Source organism: Echinops telfairi, unplaced genomic scaffold (genome assembly GCF_000313985.2).
Source record: "Echinops telfairi isolate 266 unplaced genomic scaffold, ASM31398v2 ScPeMD7_3533;HRSCAF=4204_0, whole genome shotgun sequence".
NCBI classification, from domain to species: domain Eukaryota; kingdom Metazoa; phylum Chordata; class Mammalia; order Afrosoricida; family Tenrecidae; genus Echinops; species Echinops telfairi.
The window spans coordinates 91,642,164-91,642,872 of NW_022107431.1; positions in this window are offsets into that span (position 1 = coordinate 91,642,164).

The window sequence follows — 709 nt, forward strand, 5'->3', positions numbered from 1 at the left end:
AGTCTTTCCCAATCACCTTTTGGTGATATAGCAGAGAGGCACGCATGCGTATGTATGGCAGGTACCCTATTTAAAAACCATCCGTATCACAGAAAAGGCCAACTTTGACTCTAAGGCAGAGATAATAAAGGGGCAAGGGAAACTCTGGGCCAGAATACGGAACAACCAGAACACAAAGGGCTTGTTGACGTATTATGGGAAATGCAATGGTTATCACTGAACAACTTGTGTGGAAATGATCAAATTGGAGCCTGACTCCTGTGTAAACTTTTACCCCAAACACAAAATGTTATTTTTAAAAACCAAAGATATGTAAGACATTCAAATGCTATATATTATCGATAGAAGTTGACCCTTTAATGGGGCTTAAAGAGGTTTACCCAAACACCGGTCAGAGAATACTGTCAAATACAATCTGGGACTTGATTAATGCTTTTGCTAATTATTTGTCCCTGCAGCTGAGGAAAGTAGCGAAAATTACTCGCCCACCTCGTCTCCCAGCTGTAACCGAGACAAGGTGAGGTCCCCGGGTAGCTGAGGACGCACAGGTAGCGGGTGTGGCTGGTTAGTAAAATCTGACATTTAAAATCCGCCCTGCCCATCTGGGCCACTGAGGCTTGGACAAGCGGGCGTGTCGGACGCCGAGTAGGGGGCAGAAGGGGCATCCTTCTTCTGCCAGGCCACGCGCGACGGCGCCCTTGCTTTGGCC